This window comes from Oncorhynchus gorbuscha, linkage group LG01 (genome assembly GCF_021184085.1).
Source record: "Oncorhynchus gorbuscha isolate QuinsamMale2020 ecotype Even-year linkage group LG01, OgorEven_v1.0, whole genome shotgun sequence".
Classification (NCBI taxonomy): Eukaryota; Metazoa; Chordata; class Actinopteri; order Salmoniformes; family Salmonidae; genus Oncorhynchus; species Oncorhynchus gorbuscha.
In genome coordinates this window covers 117939786-117961490 of record NC_060173.1, presented here as the reverse complement: position 1 = coordinate 117961490, position 21705 = coordinate 117939786, and the positions used below count along the sequence as shown (strand labels likewise).

Below are 21705 nucleotides of genomic sequence, written 5' to 3'. Positions count from 1 at the left end.
TTAGCAGGTCAGGTGTATTCATTAGCCGGTCAGGTGTATTCATTAGCAGGTCAGGTGTATTGATTAGTCGGGCAGGCGTATTGATTAGCCGGTCAGGTGTATTGATTAGCCGGTCAGGCGTATTGATTAGCCGGTCAGGCGTATTGATTAGCCGGTCAGGTGTATTCATTAGCAGGTCAGGTGTATTCATTAGCCGGTCAGGTGTATTCATTAGCAGGTCAGGTGTATTCATTAGCAGGTCAGGTGTATTGATTAGTCGGGCAGGCGTATTGATTAGCAGGTCAGGTGTATTCATTAGCCGGTCAGGTGTATTGATTAGCCGGTCAGGTGTATTCATTAGCAGGTCAGGTGTATTCATTAGCCGGTCAGGTGTATTCATTAGCCGGTCAGGTGTATTCATTAGCCGGTCAGGTGTATTCATTAGCCGGTCAGGTGTATTCATTAGCAGGTCAGGTGTATTCATTAGCAGGTCAGGTGTATTGATTAGTCGGGCAGGCGTATTGATTAGCCGGTCAGGTGTATTGATTAGCCGGTCAGGTGTATTCATTAGCAGGTCAGGTGTATTCATTAGCCGGTCAGGTGTATTCATTAGCCGGTCAGGTGTATTCATTAGCAGGTCAGGTGTATTCATTAGCCGGTCAGGTGTATTCATTAGCAGGTCAGGTGTATTGATTAGTCGGGCAGGCGTATTGATTAGCCGGTCAGGTGTATTGATTAGCCGGTCAGGTGTATTCATTAGCAGGTCAGGTGTATTGATTAGTCGGTCAGACTCATTAGTCGATTTCCTCAGCAAAATGGTTTGCAATAGAAACGCTTTACTCCAAGCATAAAACGTTTCGCAACAAGAGAACAAGAGTTTCTATTGAACACATTCAGGTAGGTCCCTCCCCGTTTCGTTCCGCTTGCTTCTGTTCGGTTCCTAGTGAACATTCCCCAGCTTTGTCAGATGTTCCTACATCTTTTCATCAGAGCCAAATACTTTTGAGTTTGGCCATCGAGGTATTCTGTACAAGATGTTCTGTGAGAACCCATTCTATGGCTCTGCTTTACATTACTCTCTTACGTCAAGTTGTTGCTGAGGTAACGTAACGTTACCTTGGCGATGCGTATCCCATTGATCCACTGGTGTAGGGTTCTGACGTCATCACAACACAGGTACTTGATGAACTGGGATTTCTTCTGGATCTGAGGATGCTGAACGGACAGAGAGACAATGGGATATATTAACGACCATGTAGATAGCATGCTGGGATTTCTTCTGGATCTGAGGATGCTGAACAGACAGAGAGACAATGGGATATATTAACGACCACGTAGATAGCATGCTGGGATTTCTTCTGGATCTGAGGATGCTGAACGGACAGAGAGACAATGGGATATATTAACGACCATGTAGATAGCATGCTGGGATTTCTTCTGGATCTGAGGATGCTGAACGGACAGAGAGACAATGGGATATATTAACGACCATGTAGATAGCATGCTGGCATTTCTCTCATCTGTTTCTTTAATTGAGCTATAATCTCACGGACAGATTCTGCTGACAAAATTATGCACGGTTTCAGTTCTGGGCTAAAACCCCAGCCCGATTAACCGGTGCCTGTACAGAGCCCCTCTACTGTACAGAGCCCCTCTACTGTACAGAGCCCCTCTACTGTACAGAGCCCCTCTACTGTACAGAGCCCCTCTACTGTACAGAGCCCCTCTCCTGTATAGCCCCTCTCCTGTATAGCGCCTCTCCTGTATAGCGCCTCTCCTGTATAGAGCCTCTCCTGTATAGAGCCTCTCCTGTATAGAGCCTCTCCTGTATAGAGCCTCTCCTGTATAGAGCCTCTACTGTACAGAGCCTCTACTGTACAGAGCGCCTCTACTGTATAGAGCCTCTCCTGTATAGAGCCTCTCCTGTATATAGCCTCTCCTGTATATAGCCTCTACTGTATATAGCCTCTACTGTATATAGCCTCTACTGTATATAGCCTCTACTGTATATAGCCTCTCTACTGTATATAGCCTCTCTACTGTGGTCCTTCTGTAGCTCAGTTGGTAGAGCATGGCGCTTGTAACGCCAGGGTAGTGGGTTCGATCCCCGGGACCACCCATACGTAGAATGTATGCACACATGACTGTAAGTCGCTTTGGATAAAAGCGTCTGCTAAATGGCATTTATTATTATTATTACTGTATATAGCCTCTACTGTATAGAGCCTCTACTGTATAGAGCCTCTACTGTATAGAGCCTCTACTGTATAGAGCCTCTACTGTATAGAGCCTCTCTACTGTATAGAGCCTCTCTACTGTATAGAGCCTCTCTACTGTATAGAGCCTCTACTGTATATAGCCTGTCTTTTTACTCTATCTACCTAATACCTATTTTGCACTATTGGTTCATTTCACTGTAAGGTCTACTACACCTGTTGTATTCAGCATTTCACTGTGAGGTCTACTACACCTGTTGTAGTCAGCATTTCACTGTGAGGTCTACTACACCTGTTGTATTCAGCATTTCACTGTAAGGTCTACTACACCTGTTGTATTCAGCATTTCACTGTGAGGTGTACTACACCTGTTGTATTCAGCATTTCACTGTAAGGTCTACTACACCTGTTGTATTCAGCATTTCACTGTAAGGTCTACTACACCTGTTGTATTCAGCATTTCACTGTGAGGTCTACTACACCTGTTATATTCAGCATTTCACTGTGGGGTCTACTACACCTGTTGTAGTCAGCATTTCACTGTGAGGTCTACTACACCTGTTGTAGTCAGCATTTCACTGTAAGGTCTACTACACCTGTTATATTCAGCATTTCACTGTAAGGTCTACTACACCTGTTGTATTCAACAATACAGATTTCTCAGGAGGTTTATACACTGACCACTAGATGGCAGTGTCCCACTGAATACAGTCTCCTCTGACAGGAAGACTGAGGGCAGCGATTCAACATCCTCAATCCATCTACTGTACCCAGTTACTCCCATCAGGGATTACATGGAAACATTACCATCAGACCAGAATAGAAACCTTCTCTGATTACTAGGTTGCTTTCCTGAGGAAACGGAAGTGAAATATTTGGTTCATAATTAACACGGCTTTACAGTCAGACTTTTTTATTTTAAAGAGTCCTGACAAGAGAAACAGTGGTGGTTCACTGGATTATGAGAAGGTTCTCGTCTCCTTCCTCCTCCCTAGTCTCTCTCCTCTTCTCCGTCTCTCTCCTCTCCCTAGTCCCTCTCCTCTTCAGTCCCTCTCCTCTTCTCAGTCCCTCTCCTCCTCCCCAGTCTCTCTCCTCTTCTCCGTCTCTCTCCTCTCCCTAGTCACTCTCCTCTTCTCAGTCACTCTCCTCCTCCCCAGTCTCTCTCCTCCTCCCCAGTCTCTCTCCTCCTCCCCAGTCTCTCTCCTCCTCCCCAGTCTCTCTCCTCCTCCCCAGTCTCTCTCCTCCTCCCCAGTCTCTCTCCTCCTCCCCAGTCTCTCTCCTCCTCCCCAGTCTCTCTCCTCCTCCCCAGTCTCTCTCCTCCTCCCCAGTCTCTCTCCTCCTCCCCAGTCTCTCTCCTCCTCCCCAGTCTCTCTCCTCCTCCCCAGTCTCTCTCCTCCTCCCCAGTCTCTCTCCTCCTCCCCAGTCTCTCTCCTCCTCCCCAGTCTCTCTCCTCCTCCCCAGTCTCTCTCCTCCTCCCCAGTCTCTCCCTCCTCCCCAGTCTCTCTCCTCCTCCCCAGTCTCTCTCCTCCTCCCCAGTCTCTCTCCTCCTCCCCAGTCTCTCTCCTCCTCCCCAGTCTCTCTCCTCCTCCCAGTCTCTCTCCTCCTCCCCGTCTCTCTCCTCCTCCCCGTCTCTCTCCTCCTCCCCCGTCTCTCTCCTCCTCCCCCCGTCTCTCTCCTCCTCCCCAGTCTCTCTCCTCCTCCCCCGTCTCTCTCCTCCTCCCCCCGTCTCTCTCCTCCTCCCCCGTCTCTCTCCTCCTCCCCCCGTCTCTCTCCTCCTCCCCCGTCTCTCTCCTCCTCCCCAGTCTCTCTCCTCCTCCCCGTCTCTCTCCTCCTCCCCCCGTCTCTCTCCTCCTCCCCAGTCTCTCTCCTCCTCCCCAGTCTCTCTCCTCCTCCCCAGTCTCTCTCCTCTCCTTCCATTTCTCCCCCTTCCCCAGTCTCTCTCCTCTCCTTCCATTTCTCCCCCTTCCCCCTCTCCTTCCATTTCTCCCCCTTCCCCCTCTCCTTCCTCCTCCCTAGTCTCTCTCCTCTTCTCAGTCTCTCTCCTCCTCCCCAGTCTCTCTCCTCCTCCCCCGTCTCTCTCCTCTCCTTCCATTTCTCCCCCTTCCCCCTCTCCTTCCATTTCTCCCCCTTCCCCCTCTCCTTCCTCCTCCCTAGTCTCTCTCCTCTTCTCAGTCTCTCTCCTCCTCCCCAGTCTCTCTCCTCCTCCCCCCGTCTCTCTCCTCTCCTTCCATTTCTCCCCCTTCCCCCTCTCCTTCCTCCTCCCTAGTCTCTCTCCTCTCCCTAGTCTCTCTCCTCTCCCTAGTCTTTCTCCTCTTCTCAGTCTCTCTCCTCCTCCCCAGTCTCTCTCCTCCTCCCCCGTCTCTCTCCTCTCCTTCCATTTCTCCCCCTTCCCCCTCTCCTTCCTCCTCCCTAGTCTCTCTCCTCTCCCTAGTCTCTCTCCTCTCCCTAGTCTTTCTCCTCTTCTCAGTCTCTCTCCTCTCCCTAGTCTCTCTCCTCTCCCTAGTCTTTCTCCTCTCCCTAGTCTTTCTCCTCTTCTCAGTCTCTCTCCTCCTCCCCTGTCTCTCTCCTCTCCTTCCATTTCTCCCCCTTCCCCCTCTCCTTCCTCCTCCCTAGTCTCTCTCCTCTCCCTAGTCTCTCTCCTCTCCCTAGTCTTTCTCCTCTTCTCAGTCTCTCTCCTCTCCCTTGTCTCTCTCCTCTCCCTTGTCTCTCTCCTTCCTCTCCTTCCATTTCTCTCCTCTCCTCAAGTATTCCCTCCTCTCTCTCCTCAAGTATTCCCTCCTCTCTCTCCCCAAGTATCCCCTCCCTCTCTCCAGGTATCCCCCCACCCCCCTCTCCTCTCGTAGTTTAAGTGGTAGTAGTTTAAGTGGTAGTAGTTTTAGTGGTAGTTTTAATGGTAGTAGTAGTGGTAGTAGTGGTAGTAGTTTTAGTGGTAGTAGTTTTAGTGGTAGTTGTAGTAGTTTTAGTAGTAGTTTTAGTAGTAGTAGTTTTAGTGGTAGTAGTAGTTTTAGTAGTAGTTTTTAGTAGTAGTTTTAGTGGTAGTAGTAGTTTTAGTAGTAGTAGTTTTAGTGGTAGTAGTAGTTTTAGTGGTAGTAGTAGTTTTAATAGTAGTAGTAGTTTTAGTAGTAGTAGTTTTAGTGGTAGTTTTAGTGGTAGTAGTAGTTTTAGTGGTAGTAGTAGTTTTAATAGTAGTAGTTTTAGTGGTAGTTTTAGTGGTAGTAGTAGTTTTAGTGGTAGTTTTAGTGGTAGTAGTAGTTTTAGTGGTAGTTTTAGTGGTAGTAGTAGTTTTAGTGGTAGTAGTAGTTTTAATAGTAGTAGTTTTAGTGGTAGTTTTAGTGGTAGTAGTAGTAGTTTTAGTAGTTTAGTGGTAGTCTTTTAGTGGGGTTTTAGTGGTAGTAGTTTTAGTAGTAGTAGTTTTAGTAGTAGTAGTTTTAGTAGTAGTTTTAGTGTTTTAGTAGTAGTTTTCGTAGTAGTAGTAGTAGTTTTAGTGGTAGTAGTTTTAGTGGTAGTAGTTTTAGTGGTAGTAGTTTTAGTAGTAGTAGTTTTAGTGGTAGTAGTTTTAGTAGTAGTAGTTTTAGTGGTAGTAGTTTTAGTAGTAGTTTTAGTGGTAGTAGTTTTAGTAGTAGTTTTAGTTTAGTAGTTTTAGTAGTAGTTTAGTAGTTTTAGTAGTAGTAGTTTTAGTAGTAGTTTTAGTGGTAGTTTTTAGTAGTAGTAGTTTTAGTTTTAGTGGTAGTAGTTTTAGTGGTAGTAGTTTTAATAGTAGTAGTTTTAGTGGTAGTAGTTTTAGTAGTAGTAGTTTTAGTAGTAGTAGTTTTAGTGGTAGTAGTTTTAGTAGTAGTAGTTTTAGTAGTAGTAGTTTTAGTAGTAGTAGTTTTAGTGGTAGTCTGTGGGGTTAGGGCTAGGTGGTAGTCAATCACCACCTTCCGGAGACACCTGAAACCCCACCTCTTTAAGGAATACCTAGGACAGGATAAGTAAATCCTTCTCACCCCCCCCCTTTAAAATTTAGATGCACTATTGTAAAATGACTGTTCCACTGGATGTCATAAGGTGAATGCACCAATTTGTAAGTCGCGCTGGATAAGAGCGTCTGCTAGTAGTTTTAGTAGTAGTAGATTAAGTGGTAGTCTGTTAGGGCTAGGTGGTAGCAGTGTTACTATATCAACAGAGTATTGCAGGTGGTATTGGTCTAGTGGCTCTCACCTTGAGGGCCAGGCAGTAGTCTGTGGGAGCCTTGTACTTGCTGCGGTAGTCCTGTCCGTAGTACACATTAACATGATCCAGCTGCAGGAAACACACCAGTTCTCTGGAAGCCTGCCAGCGGGAGAGAACAGATGGAGGATTTACAGTTGACTGTCATTGGCTTTCACTTCACCGCACTGTCCACTGGGTGGCGCTTTACAGAAGATTGACTTAGAGGGACGTTGGTCATCTTGCTGCAGCTACTGCTGTTGATTGCTTTACTATCACACTTATAAACAGGAAATGATGTGCTTAGTGACCTTTTCTCTCCTCCTCTCCCTGCCTGTGGCATTCAGAGGGTCAATGAGGACACAGAGTACTTCGGTAAACTGTCTGCCTTTCTGCCTGTTGGTCTGTCTGTCTGTTGGTCTGTCTGCCTTTCTGCCTGTTGGTCTGTCTGCCTGTTGGTCTGTCTGCCTTTCTGCCTGTTGGTCTGTCTGCCTGTCGGCCTGTTGGTCTGTCTGCCTTTCTGCCTGTTGGTCTGTCGGCCTTTCTGCCTGTTGGTCTGTCTGCCTGTTGATCTGTCGGCCTTTCTGCCTGTTGGTCTGTCTGCCTGTTGGTCTGTCGGCCTTTCTGCCTGTTGGTCTGTCGGCCTGTTGGTCTGTCGGTCTGTCTGACTGTTGGTCTGTCTGCCTTTCTGCCTGTTGGTCTGTCGGCCTTTCTGCCTGTTGGTCTGTCTGCCTGTTGATCTGTCGGCCTTTCTGCCTGTTGGTCTGTCTGCCTGTTGGTCTGTCGGCCTTTCTGCCTTTTGGTCTGTCGGCCTGTTGGTCTGTCGGCCTGTTGGTCTGTCGGCCTGTCTGCCTGTCGGTCTGTCTGCCTGTCGGTCTGTCTGCCTGTTGGTCTGTCGGCCTGTTGGTCTGTCGGCCTGTTGGTCTGTCGGTCTGTCTGACTGTTGGTCTGTCTGCCTGTTGGTCTGTCGGCCTTTCTGCCTGTTGGTCTGTCGGCCTTTCTGCCTGTTGGTCTGTCTGCCTGTTGATCTGTCGGCCTTTCTGCCTGTTGGTCTGTCTGCCTGTTGGTCTGTCGGCCTTTCTGCCTTTTGGTCTGTCGGCCTGTTGGTCTGTCGGCCTGTTGGTCTGTCGGCCTTTCTGCCTGTTGGTCTGTCTGCCTGTTGGTCTGTCTGCCTGTTGGTCTGTCTGCCTGTTGATCTGTCGGTCTGTCTGCCTGTTGGTCTGTCGGCCTTTCGGCCTGTTGGTCTGTCGGCCTGTTGGTCTGTCGGCCTGTTGGTCTGTCGGCCTGTTGGTCTGTCGGCCTTTCTGCCTGTTGGTCTGTCGGCCTGTTGGTCTGTCGGCCTTTCTGCCTGTTGGTCTGTCGGCCTTTCTGCCTGTTGGTCTGTCTGCCTGTTGGTCTGTCGGCCTTTCTGCCTGTTGGTCTGTCTGCCTGTTGGTCTGTCGGTCTGTCGGCCTTTCTGCCTGTTGGTCTGTCGGCCTGTTGGTCTGTCGGCCTGTTGGTCTGTCGGCCTGTCGGTCTGTCTGCCTTTCTGCCTGTTGGTCTGTCGGCCTTTCTGCCTGTTGGTCTGTCGGCCTGTTGGTCTGTCTGCCTTTCTGTCTGTTGGCCTGCCCTTCTGTCTGTTGGCCTGCCCTTCTGTCTGTTGGCCTGCCCTTCTGTCTGGTGGCCTGCCCTTCTGTCTGGTGGCCTGCCCTTCTGTCTGGTGGCCTGCCCTTCTGTCTGGTGGCCTGCCCTTCTGTCTGTGGCCTGCCCTTCTGTCTGGTGGCCTGCCCTTCTGTCTGTTGGCCTGCCCTTCTGTCTGTTGGCCTGCCCTTCTGTCTGTTGGCCTGCCCTTCTGTCTGTTGGCCTGCCCTTCTGTCTATGCATGTATGTATGTGTAGTGTTTAATCCTCGCCCTGGGTAGTGTAATATAGTAACATGGCTGTAGCTGTGACCCCAGTATGTGGGAGTGTAGTTAATAGAGATCCCAGCTGGACAGACAGAACATGCATCCCAAATGGCACCCTATTCCCTATTTAGTGCACTACAGTTAATCAGAACACTATTCCCTATTTAGTGCACCATGCATCCCAAATGGCACCCTATTCCCTATTTAGTGCACTACAGTTAATCAGAACACTATTCCCTATTTAGTGCACCACAGTTAATGAGAGCACTATTCCCTATTTAGTGCACCACAGTTAATCAGAGCACTATTCCCTATTTAGTGCACCACAGTTAATCAGAGCACTATTCCCTATTTAGTGCACTACTGTTAATCAGAGCACTATTCCCTATTTAGTGCACCACAGTTAATCAGAGCACTATTCCCTATTTAGTGCACTACTTATGTAGGAATAGGGAGCCGTTAGGGTTTTAGAGGCTTTTTGTATCTTTAATCTGAGAGACGATATAATCCGGACAATAGGCTAACTGGTACTGGTACTGTGCATTAAATAATCTAGGTCCGATTCCAGGAACACCATGCACTTCAAGATGGCTTCGATGGGCTTCGATGGGCTTCGAGGGGACATGGATGGGCTTCGATGGGCTTCGATGGGACATGGATGGGCTTCGATGGGCTTCGATGGGACATGGATAGGCTTCGATGGGCTTCGATGGGACATGGATGGGCTTCGATGGGCTTCGAGGGGACATGGATGGGCTTCGATGGGCTTCGAGGGGACATGGATGGGCTTCGATGGGCCATGGATGGGCTTCGATGGGCCATGGATGGGCTTCGATGGGCCATGGATGGGCTTCGATGGGACATGGATGGGACTCGATGGGACATGGATGGGACTCGATGGGACATGGATGGGACTCGATGGGACATGGATGGGACTCGATGGGACATGGATGGGACTCGATGGGACATGGATGGGACTCGAGGGGACATGGATGGGCTTCGATGGGACTCGATGGGACTCGATGGGTTCGATGGGACTCGATGGGCTTCGAGGGGACATGGATGGGCTTCGAGGGGACATGGATGGGCTTCGAGGGGACATGGATGGGCTTCGATGGGACATGGATGGGCTTCGAGGGGACATGGATGGGCTTCGAGGGGACATGGATGGGCTTCGATGGGCTTCGAGGGGACATGGATGGGCTTCGATGGGCTTCGAGGGGACATGGATGGGCTTCGATGGGCTTCGAGGGGACATGGATGGGCTTCGATGGGCTTCGAGGGGACATGGATGGGCTTCGATGGGCTTCGAGGGGACATGGATGGGCTTCGAGGGGACATGGATGGGCTTCGATGGGCTTCGATGGGACATGGATGGGCTTCGATGGGACATGGATGGGCTTCGATGGGCTTCGAGGGGACATGGATGGGCTTCGAGGGGACATGGATGGGCTTTGATGGGACATGGATGGGCTTCGATGGGCTTCGAGGGGACATGGATGGGCTTCGAGGGGACATGGATGGGCTTCGATGGGACTTGATGGGCTTCGATGGGACATGGATGGGCTTCGATGGGACATGGATGGGCTTCGATGGGACATGGATGGGCTTCGATGGGACATGGATGGGCTTCGATGGGACATGGATGGGCTTCGATGGGACATGGATGGGCTTCGATGGGACATGGATGGGCTTCGATGGGACATGGATGGGCTTCGATGGGACATGGATGGGCTTCGATGGGACATGGATGGGCTTCGATGGGACATGGATGGGCTTCGATGGGACATGGATGGGCTTCGATGGGACATGGATGGGCTTCGATGGGACATGGATGGGCTTCGAGGGGACATGGATGGGCTTCGATGGGCTTCGATGGGACATGGATGGGCTTCGACATGGATGGGCTGGATGGGCATGGGACATGGATGGGGGACTGGATGGGCCGATGGGACATGGATGGGCTGGGACTGGGGCTTCGAGGGGACATGGATGGGCTTCGAGGGGACATGGATGGGGGACATGGATGGGCTTCGAGGGGACATGGATGGGCTTCGAGGGGACATGGATGGGCTTCGATGGGACATGGATGGGCTTCGATGGGACATGGATGGGCTTCGATGGGACATGGATGGGCTTCGATGGGACATGGATGGGCTTCGATGGGACATGGATGGGCTTCGATGGGACTTCGAGGGGACATGGATGGGCTTCGATGGGACATGGATGGGCTTCGATGGGACATGGATGGGCTTCGATGGGACATGGATGGGCTTCGATGGGACATGGATGGGCTTCGAGGGGACATGGATGGGCTTCGATGGGACATGGATGGGCTTCAATGGGACATGGATGGGCTTCGATGGGACAACTTTCTATTTCCTGTGTATTATTGTCAGGAACTAAACCAACTTTCTATTTCCTGTGTATTCTTTTCAGAAACTAAACCAACTTTCATTACTAGTTTTCTGAAAACACTCAATTGTACTTTTCTTAACCAGTTGATCATTTGCATTCAGCCCCCATTGGGGAGAATGTTGTACTTATTTTCTGTTTGTAAGTGTGTAAATATTTAATATAGTACAGTCAGTGTGTTCCAGGGACGTACCTTGGCTTTTCCTTTAGGTACATAGTAGATCCCAGAGGCTCTGAGCAGGAAGTATCTCTTCTTCCAGCTCTTCTTTCCATCCTCCTTCAGCCAGAGTACTCCCTCCATCTCAGGTACAGAGACGGCGCTGCCACAAAAACACTCCTGCCGCAGAGAGCACACACACACACACACACACACACACACACACACACACACACACACACACACACACACACACACACACACACACACACACACACACACACACACACACACACACACACACACACACACACACACACACACACACACACACACACACACACACACACACACACACACACACACACACACACACACGTAACATTTTGAAATGAGCTGAATAAGTCAAGTTGTGTCCATCAGTTTGTTTGCTATGTTGAGATCACTGTACCTCCAGTAGTGCTTCCTTGTTCCTGTCTGCCATCTCACACGTCTCCTTCCGCCCCAACAAATAGTTCTGTGATTTTCCAGAAAAGGGTTAAATCAGGGTATGATAGTCAAATTTAGATTTAGATATTTAACTATACTTTATTTAACTAGGCAAGTCAGTTAAAAACAACAATCCTTTTGTTTACTAGTCCAACGCTCTAACCACTAGGCTACCTGCTGGTTACTAGTCCAACACTCTAACCACTAGGCTACCTGCTGGTTACTAGTCCAACACTCTAACCACTAGGCTACCTGCTGGTTTAGAATCCAACGCTCTAACCACTAGGCTACCTGCTGGTTACTGGTCCAACACTCTAACCACTAGGCTACCTGCTGGTTACTAGTCCAACGCTCTAACCACTAGGCTACCTGCTGGTTACTAGTCCAACGCTCTAACCACTAGGCTACCTGCTGGTTACTAGTCCAACGCTCTAACCACGAGGCTACCCTGCTGGTTACTGGTCCAACGCTCTAACCACTAGGCTACCTGCTGGTTACTAGTCCAACGCTCTAACCACTAGGCTACCTGCTGGTTACTAGTCCAACGCTCTAACCACTAGGCTACCTGCTGGTTACTAGTCCAACGCTCTAACCACTAGGCTACCTGCTGGTTACTAGTCCAACCACTAGGCTACCTAACCAACCACTAGGCTACCTGCTGGTTACTAGTCCAACTACCTGCTCTAACCACTAGGCTACCTGCTGGTTACTAGTCCAACGCTCTAACCACTAGGCTACCTGCTGGTTACTAGTCCAACGCTCTAACCACTAGGCTACCTGCTGGTTACTAGTCCAACGCTCTAACCACTAGGCTACCTGCTGGTTACTAGTCCAACGCTCTAACCACTAGGCTACCTGCTGGTTACCAGTCCAACGCTACTAGTCCAACACTCTAACCACTAGGCTACCTGCTGGTTACTAGTCCAACGCTCTAACCACTAGGCTACCACTAGTCCAACGCTAACCACTAGGCTACCTGCTGGTTACTAGTCCAACGCTCTAACCACTAGGCTACCTGCTGGTTACTAGTCCAACGCACAAGCTACCTTGGTTACTAGTCCAACGCTCTAACCACTAGGCTATTAACATCTGCTAACCATGGCTATGTGACAAACCACTACTACCTGCTGGTTACTATTTGGCTACCTTTGATTTGACCACTTACCTGCTGGTTACTAGTCCAACGCTCTAACCACTAGGCTACCTGCTGGTTACTGGTCCAACGCTCTAACCACTAGGCTACCTGCTGGTTACTAGTCCAACGCTCTAACCACTAGGCTACCTGCTGGTTACTAGTCCAACGCTCTAACCACTAGGCTACCTGCTGGTTACTAGTCCAACGCTCTAACCACTAGGCTACCTGCTGGTTACTAGTCCAACGCTCTAACCACTAGGCTACCTGCTGGTTACTAGTCCAACGCTCTAACCACTAGGCTACCTGCTGGCTACCTGCTGGTTACTAGTCCAACACTCTAACTAGTCCAACGCTCTAACCACTAGGCTACCTGCTGGTTACTAGTCCAACGCTCTAACCACTAGGCTACCTGCTGGTTACTAGTCCAACGCTCTAACCACTAGGCTACCTGCTGGTTACTAGTCCAACGCTCTAACCACGAGGCTACCCTGCTGGTTACTGGTCCAACGCTCTAACCACTAGGCTACCTGCTGGTTACTAGTCCAACGCTCTAACCACTAGGCTACCTGCTGGTTACTAGTCCAACACTAACCACTAGGCTACCTGCTGGTTACTAGTCCAACGCTCTAACCACTAGGCTACCTGCTGGTTACTAGTCCAACGCTCTAACCACTAGGCTACCTGCTGGTTACTAGTCCAACACTAACCACTAGGCTACCTGCTGGTTACTAGTCCCACGCTCTAATCACTAGGCTACCTGCTGGTTTAGAATCCAATGCTCTAACCACTAGGCTACCTGCTGGTTACTAGTCCAATGCTCTAACCACTAGTCTACCTGCTGGTTACTAGTCCAATGCTCTAACCACTAGGCTACCTGCTGGTTACTGACCCAACGCTCTAACCACTAGGCTACCTGCTGGTTACTAGTCCAATGCTCTAACCACTAGTCTACCTGCTGGTTACTAGTCCAATGCTCTAACCACTAGGCTACCTGCTGGTTACTGACCCAACGCTCTAACCACTAGGCTACCCTGCCAGTAACCCGATAAAAATATACACTGCTCAAAAAAATAAAGGGAACACTTAACCAACACAATGTAACTCCAAGTCAATCACACTTCTGTGAAATCAAACTGTCCACTTAAGAAGCAACACTGATTGACAATAAATGTCACATGCTGTTGTGCAAATGGAATAGACAACAGGTGGAAATTATAGGCAATTAGCAAGACACCCCCCAATAAAGGAGTGGTTCTGCAGTTGGTGACCACAGACCACTTCTCAGTTCCTATGCTTCCTGGCTGATGTTTTGGTCACTTTTGAATGCTGGCGGTGCTTTCACTCTAGTGGTAGCATGAGACTGAATCTACAACCCACACAAGTGGCTCAGGTAGTGCAGCTCATCCAGGATGGCACATCAGTGCGAGCTGTGGCAATGTTTGCTGTGTCTGTCAGCGTAGTGTCCAGAGCATGGAGGCGCTTCCAGGAGACAGGCCAGTACATCAGGAGATGTGGAGGAGGCCGTAGGAAGGCAACAACCCAGCAGCAGGACCGCTACGTCCGCCTTTGTGCAAGGAGGAGCAGGAGGAGCACTGCCAGAGCCCTGCAAAATGACATCCAGCAGGACACAAATGTGCATGTGTCTGCTCAAACGGTCAGAAACAGACTCCATGAGGGTGGTATGAGGGCCCGACGTCCACAGGTGGGGGTTGTGCTTACAGCCCAACACCGTGCAGGACGTTTGGCATTTGCCAGAGAACACCAAGATTGGCAAATTCGCCACTGGCGCCCTGTGCTCTTCACAGATGAAAGCAGGTTCACACTGAGCACATGTGACAGACGTGACAGTCTGGAGACGCCGTGGAGAACATTTTGCTGCCTGCAACATCCTCCAGCATGACCTGTTTGGCGGTGGGTCAGTCATGGTGTGGGGTGGCATTTCTTTGGGGGGCTGCACAGCCCTCCATGTGCTCGCCAGAGGTAGCCTGACTGCCATTAGGTACCGAGATGAGATCCTCAGACCCCTTGTGAGACCATATGCTGGTGCGGTTGGCCCTGGGTTCCTCCTAATGCAAGTCAATGCTAGACCTCATGTGGCTGGAGTGTGTCAGCAGTTCCTGCAAGAGGAAGGCATTGATGCTATGGACTGGCCCGCCCGTTCCCCAGACCTGAATCCAATTGAGCACATCTGGGACATCATGTCTAGCTCCATCCACCACAGACTGTCCAGGAGTTGGCGGATGCTTTAGTCCAGGTCTGGGAGGAGATCCCTCAGGAGACCATCCGCCACCTCATTAGGAGCATGCCCAGGAGTTGTAGGGAGGTCATACAGGCACGTGGAGGCCACACACACTACTGAGCCTCATTTTGACCTCTTTAAAGGACATTACATCAAAGTTGGATCAGCCTGTAGTGTGGTTTTCCACTTTAACTTTGAGTGTGACTCCAAATTCAGACCTCCATGGGTTGATAAATTTGATTTCCATTGATCATTTTTGTGTGATTTTGTTATCAGTACATTCAACTATGTAAAGAAAAGATAAATAAGAAAATAAGAATATTTAATAAATTCAGATCTAGGATGTGTTATTTTAGTGTTCCCTTTATTTCTTTGAGCAATGTACAATCCATCAATGTTCCTTTAGCAGTCAGTCACCATGGAGACAATCTTACGAAGCTAGTTCACCATGGAGACAATCTTACGAAGCTAGTTCACCATGGAGACAATCTTACGAAGCTAGTTCACCATGGAGACAATCTTACGAAGCTAGGTCACCATGGAGACAATCTTACGAAGCTAGTTCACCATGGAGACAATCTTACGAAGCTAGTTCACCATGGAGACAATCTTACGAAGCTAGTTCACCATGGAGACAACAGTGCTCACCAGCTCACAATCTACAAATCACTGTACCACCATCTACAACATACTGACCTAGATCTGAAGAACACACTGGTGTCTGTGTGTCTGTCGAGTGACTTTGTGTACATACAAACAGTAGTATCAGACACTGTTTATATCTATTTTGGTGTAGCGTATTTTAAGGCAGTTTAGCCTCAGTCAGTGTATTTCTGCATCATTACTGTCCAGGACTAGTCCTCATTAGTGTCCAGGACTCGTCTTCATTAGTGTCCAGGACTCGTCTTCATTAGTGTCCAGGACTAGTCTTCATTAGTGTCCAGGACTAGTCTTCGTTTGTCTCCAGGACTAGTCTTCGTTTGTCTCCAGGACTAGTCTTCATTTGTCTCCAGGACTAGTCTTCATTAGTGTCCAGGACTAGTTTTCATTAGTCTCCAGGACTAGTCTTCGTTTGTCTCCAGGACTAGTCTTCATTAGTGTCCAGGACTAGTCTTCATTAGTCTCCAGGACTAGTCTTCGTTTGTCTCCAGGACTAGTCTTCATTAGTGTCCAGGACTAGTCTTCATTAGTCTCCAGGACTAGTCCTCATTAGTGTCCAGGACTAGTCTTCATTATAGTGTCCAGGACCAGTCTTCATTAGTGTCCAGGTTTAGTATTCATTAGTGTCCAGGACTAGTCTTCATTATAGTGTCCAGGACTAGTCTTCATTAGTGTCCAGGACTAGTCTTCATTAGTGTCCAGGTTTAGTATTCATTAGTGTCCAGGACTAGTCTTCATTAGTGTCCAGGACTAGTCTTCATTAGTGTGTGGGAAACCGGTCCAACATGTAGTTGCTGGCTGTAGTGTATTGGGCTGTATTGACTGGCTGTCTCACCTGAGGGTTCTTGAAGAGGGCGTACTTCTCGATGCGTTCTATGAACATCAGTCTGTTCTGACTGTCTCTGGTCCAGTTCTGAAGGTTCTCCACCAGGTTCTCATGGTCCTCAAAGATACGCTCTGGGAGGAAGTGGAGAAAGAGAGAGAATATAGTGTTAGGCTGTAATAGGCTCAATCTGTAAAACAGATTTGGGGTATTGATAGATAAATAAGTCACCATGTTCTGGAGATACAGTTGAAGTCGGAAGTTTACATACACCTTAGCCAAATACATTTAAAATCAGATTTTCACAATTCCTGACATTTAATCGCAGTTAAAATTCCCTGTTTTAGGTCAGTTAGGATCACCACTTTATTTTAAGAATGTAAAATGTCAGAATAATAGTAGAGAGCATGATTTATTTCAGCTTTTATTTTTTTCATCACATTCCCAGTGGGTCAGAAGTTTACATTCACGGAGTTAGTATTTGGTAGCATTGCCTTTAAATTGTTTAACTTGGGTCAAACGTTTCGGGTAGCCTTCCACAAGCTTCCCACAATAAGTTGGGTGAATTTTGGCCCATTCCTCCTGACAGAGCTAGTGTAACGGAGTCAGGCCTCCTTTCTCGCACACACCTTTTCAGTTTGGCCCACAAATGTTCTATAGGATTGAGGTCAGGGCTTTGTGATGGCCACTCCAATTCCTTGACTTTGTTGTCCTTAAGCCATTTTGCCACAACTTTGGAAGTATGCTTGGGGACCCTGACCATTTGGAAGACCCATTTGCGACCAAGCTTTAACTTCCTGACTTGATGTTGCTTCAATATATCTACATAATATTCCTACCTCATGATGCCGTCTATTTTGTGAAGTGCACCAGTCCGTCTTGCAGCAAAGCACCCCCACAACATGATGCAGCCACCCCCGTGTTTCACGGTTGGGATGGTGTTCTTCAGCTTGCAAGCCTCTCCCTTTTTCCTCTAAACATAACAATGGTCATTATGGCCAAACAGTTCTATATTTGTTTCATCCGACCAGAGGACATTTCTCCAAAAAGTACAATCTTTGTCCCCATGTGCAGTTGCAAACCGTAGTCTGGCTTTTTTATGGCGGTTTTGGAGCAGTGGTTTCTTCCTGGCTGAGCAGCCTTTCAGGTTATGTCGATATAGGACTCGTTTTACTGTGGATATTCATAATTTTGTACCTGTTTCCTCCAGCATCTTCACAAGGTCCTTTGCTGTTGTTCTGGGATTGATTTGCAATTTTCACACCAGAGCATGTTCATCTCTAGAAGACAGAACGCATCTCCTTCCTGAGCAGTATGACAGATGCGTGGTCCCATGGTGTTTGTACAGATGAACATGGTACCTTCAGGTGATTGGAAATTTCTCCCAAGGATGAAACAGACTTGTGGAGGTCTTGGCTGATTTCTTTTGATTTTCCCATGATGTCAAGCGAAGAGGCAAAGAGTTTGAAGGTAGGCCTTGAAATACATCCACAGGTACACCTCCAATTGACTCACATGATGTCAATTAGCCTATCAAAATCTTCTAAAGCCATGACATAATTTTCTGGAATTTTCCAAGCTATTTAAAGGCACAGTCAACTTAGTGTATGTAAACGTCTGACCCACTAGAATTTTGATACAGTGAACTATAAGTGAAATAATCTGTCTATAAACAAGTGTTGGAAAAATTACTTGTGTCATGCACAAAGTAGATGTCCTAACCGACTTGCCAAAACTATAGTTTGTTAACAAGAAATGTGTGGAGTGGTTAATGACTCCAAACTAAGTGTATGTAAACTTCTGACTTCAACTGTATTCCCCCATACTCTGGGTGTATCCCCCCATACTCTGGGCGTATCCCCCCATACTCTGGGCGTATCCCCCCATACTCTGGGCGTATCCCCCCATACTCTGGGCGTACTCCCCCATACTCTGGGCGTACTCCCCCATACTCTGGGCGTACTCCCCCATACTCTGGGCGTACTCCCCCATACTCTGGGCGTACTCCCCCATACTCTGGGTTTATCCCCCCCATACTCTGGGTTTATCCCCCCCATACTCTGGGTTTATCCCCCCCATACTCTGGGTTTATCCCCCATACTCTGGGCGTACCCCCCCATACTCTGGGCGTACCCCCCATACTCTGGGCGTACCCCCCATACTCTGGGCGTATCCCCCATACTCTGGGCGTACCCCCCATACTCTGGGCGTACCCCCCCCATACTCTGGGCGTACCCCCATACTCTGGGTTTATCCCCCATACTCTGGGTTTATCCCCCATACTCTGGGTTTATCCCCCATACTCTGGGTTTATCCCCCATACTCGATCCGTATTCCCCATACATAGTAGAGGTCGGCATGGCCTATGAATTAGGCCCATTTCAAGTTTTCATTACAATCGGTATGATGGCCGATTACATTGCACATTGCACTCCACTGCGTGGCAGGCTGACTACCTGTTATGCGAGTGCAGCAAGGAGCCAAGGTAAGGTGCTAGCTAGTATTAAACTTATCTTATAAAAAACAATCAATCTTAACATAATCACTAGTTAACTCCACATGGTTGATGATATGACTAGGTTAACTAGCTTGTCCTGCGTTGCATATAATCTATGCGGTGCCTGTTAATTTATCATCGAATCACAGCCTACTAGTAAATCCCCTGAGGCCAGAGCTATGGGTGGCAGCGACTAGTAAATCCCCTTAGGCCAGAGCTATGGGTGGCAGCGACTAGTAAATCCCCTTAGGCCAGAGCTATGGGTGCCAGCGACTAGTAAATGCCCTTAGGCCAGAGCTATGGGTGGCAGCGACTAGTAAATGCCCTGAGGCCAGAGTTATGGGTGGCAGCGACTAGTAAATCCCCTGAGGCCAGAGTTATGGGTGGCAGCGACTAGTAAATCCCCTTAGGCCAGAGTTATGGGTGGCAGCGACTAGTAAATCCCCTTAGGCCAGAGCTATGGGTGGCAGCGACTAGTAAATCCCCTTAGGCCAGAGTTATGGGTGGCAGCGACTAGTAAATCCCCTTAGGCCAGAGTTATGGGTGGCAGCTACTAGTAAATCCCCAGAGCTATGGGTGGCAGCGACTAGTAAATCCCCTTAGGCCAGAGTTATGGGTGGCAGCTACTAGTAAATCCCCAGAGTTATGGGTGGCAGCGACTAGTAAATCCCCAGAGCTATGGGTGGCAGCGACTAGTAAATCCCCTGAGGCCAGAGCTATGGGTGGCAGCGACTAGTAAATCCCCTTAGGCCAGAGCTATGGGTGGCAGCGACTAGTAAATCCCCTGAGGCCAGAGCTATGGGTGGCAGCTACTAGTAAATCCCCTGAGGCCAGAGCTATGGGTGGCAGCGACTAGTAAATCCCCTTAGGCCAGAGCTATGGGTGGCAGCGACTAGTAAATCCCCTGAGGCCAGAGCTATGGGTGGCAGCGACTAGTAAATCCCCTTAGGCCAGAGTTATGGGTGGCAGCGACTAGTAAATCCCCTTATGCCAGAGTTATGGGTGGCAGCGACTAGTAAATCCCCTTAGGCCAGAGTTATGGGTGGCAGCGACTAGTAAATCCCCTTAGGCCAGAGCTATGGGTGGCAGCGACTAGTAAATCCCCTTAGGCCAGAGCTATGGGTGGCAGCGACTAGTAAATCCCCTTAGGCCAGAGCTATGGGTGGCAGCGACTAGTAAATCCCCTTAGGCCAGAGCTATGGGTGGCAGCGACTAGTAAATCCCCTTAGGCCAGAGTTATGGGTGGCAGCGACTAGTAAATCCCCTTAGGCCAGAGTTATGGGTGGCAGCGACTAGTAAATCCCCTTAGGCCAGAGCTATGGGTGGCAGCGACTAGTAAATCCCCTTAGGCCAGAGTTATGGGTGGCAGCGACTAGTAAATCCCCTTAGGCCAGAGTTATGGGTGGCAGCTACTAGTAAATCCCCAGAGCTATGGGTGGCAGCGACTAGTAAATCCCCTTAGGCCAGAGTTATGGGTGGCAGCTACTAGTAAATCCCCAGAGTTATGGGTGGTAGGCCCCCAGAGCTATGGGTGGCAGCGACTAGTAAATCCCCTGAGGCCAGAGCTATGGGTGGCAGCGACTAGTAAATCCCCTTAGGCCAGAGCTATGGGTGGCAGCGACTAGTAAATCCCCTGAGGCCAGAGCTATGGGTGGCAGCGACTAGTAAATCCCCTTAGGCCAGAGTTATGGGTGGCAGCTACTAGTAAATCCCCTGAGGCCAGAGTTATGGGTGGCAGCGACTAGTAAATCCCCTTAGGCCAGAGTTATGGGTGGCAGCGACTAGTAAATCCCCTGAGGCCAGAGTTATGGGTGGCAGCGACTAGTAAATCCCCTTAGGCCAGAGTTATGGGTGGCAGCTACTAGTAAATCCCCTGAGGCCAGAGTTATGGGTGGCAGCGACTAGTAAATCCCCTTAGGCCAGAGTTATGGGTGGCAGCTACTAGTAAATCCCCTTAGGCCAGAGTTATGGGTGGCAGCTACTAGTAAATCCCCTGAGGCCAGAGTTATGGGTGGCAGCGACTAGTAAATCCCCTGAGGCCAGAGTTATGGGTGGCAGCTACTAGTAAATCCCCTGAGGCCAGAGTTATGGGTGGCAGCTACTAGTAAATCCCCTGAGGCCAGAGTTATGGGTGGCAGCTACTAGTAAATCCCCTGAGGCCAGAGTTATGGGTGGCAGCTACTAGTAAATCCCCTGAGGCCAGAGTTATGGGTGGCAGCGACTAGTAAATCCCCTGAGGCCAGAGTTATGGGTGGCAGCTACTAGTAAATCCCCTGAGGCCAGAGTTATGGGTGGCAGCTACTAAATCCCCTTAGGCCAGAGTTATGGGTGGCAAAAATCCCCTGAGGCCAGAGTTATGGGTGGCAGCGACTAGTAAATCCCCTTAGGCCAGAGTTATGGGTGGCAGCGACTAGTAAATCCCCTGAGGCCAGAGTTATGGGTGGCAGCGACTAGTAAATCCCCAGAGGCCAGAGTTATGGGTGGCAGCGACTAGTAAATCCCCAGAGGCCAGAGTTATGGGTGGCAGCGACTAGTAAATCCCCTGAGGCCAGAGTTATGGGTGGCAGCGACTAGTAAATCCCCTTAGGCCAGAGTTATGGGTGGCAGCGACTAGTAAATCCCCAGAGGCCAGAGTTATGGGTGGCAGCGACTAGTAAATCCCCTGAGGCCAGAGTTATGGGTGGCAGCGACTAGTAAATCCCCTGAGGCCAGAGTTATGGGTGGCAGCGACTAGTAAATCCCCTTAGGCCAGAGTTATGGGTGGCAGCGACTAGTAAATCCCCTGAGGCCAGAGTTATGGGTGGCAGCGACTAGTAAATCCCCTGAGGCCAGAGCTATGGGTGGCAGCGACTAGTAAATCCCCTTAGGCCAGAGCTATGGGTGGCAGCGACTAGTAAATCCCCTTAGGCCAGAGCTATGGGTGGCAGCGACTAGTAAATCCCCTTAGGCCAGAGTTATGGGTGGCAGCGACTAGTAAATCCCCTGAGGCCAGAGCTATGGGTGGCAGCGACTAGTAAATCCC

The 21705-nt window shown here is 49.3% G+C and overlaps 1 pseudogene; it reads right to left on the bottom strand.

Moving 5' to 3' along the window:
- The window catches only part of LOC124033801, a 185824-nt pseudogene that overhangs the window by 12329 nt on the left and 151790 nt on the right, over window positions 1-21705 (bottom strand).